The sequence below is a fragment of the Gopherus evgoodei genome, unplaced genomic scaffold, assembly GCF_007399415.2.
Source record: "Gopherus evgoodei ecotype Sinaloan lineage unplaced genomic scaffold, rGopEvg1_v1.p scaffold_230_arrow_ctg1, whole genome shotgun sequence".
Classification (NCBI taxonomy): Eukaryota; Metazoa; Chordata; order Testudines; family Testudinidae; genus Gopherus; species Gopherus evgoodei.
Window position 1 is genome coordinate 12,465 of NW_022059893.1, and position 779 is coordinate 13,243.

Sequence of the window (779 nt, forward strand, 5' to 3'; positions counted from 1 at the left end):
TATTTCATGTACGTACATTATGGTCCAACAACCTGCAGGTATTTAAAAAATTGGAATCTTTACATGCATGAAAATCCATCTAAACAATGCCCACTAAAAGGTACCTTCAATCTAGATAAGATCATACATCTAAAAGGAGCTTTTAATCACCAAAAAGCTTCTGACAGTGTGAGCAATTGGTCTATTAAAAAAAGAAACAGGTTAATTTGAAATTCAGCTTGGCCCAGAGATAAAGAGAAAGTTGCACTGCGTTCAAGGTCAAAAATCAACGCAGATTATGCTAAGTACAAAGAAAAACTGCTTTTGGCCCCAGCTGGCTGTAAAAAAACAATATAAACAAAGGCAAACCAAAGGCAATACAAGTTACAGAACTAAGATTACATTTGCAAAGCTTAACTGTCCAGTAAAATCCAATAGAATGCCTTTGTGACCCCAGAGCCGGTGTGGCTTGGTAACACCAAAGAAGCCACAGGCAGTAGACCTGGACTGGAATCTCTGAAAGAAACGCCGCAGGAGATGCCAGAGTGTAAAAAAACAGCCCTCCCAAAAGCAAAAGCATGTTGAAAATTCTGGACAAGCTGTATACAGAATAATCTCCCGTCCACCTCTCTCCCTTCTCTGAACGTTATACACAGATGTGGCCAGTCTGAACATGTGTAAGTATAAAAATGGCATAAGGCTTGAAGCATTAATGTTTTTCCTAAGTAATGTGGGAGCATTCCCAACACTCCATTGTTGTTTTATTATTTTATTAATAAAGCTTTAAAATTCAGTTATAT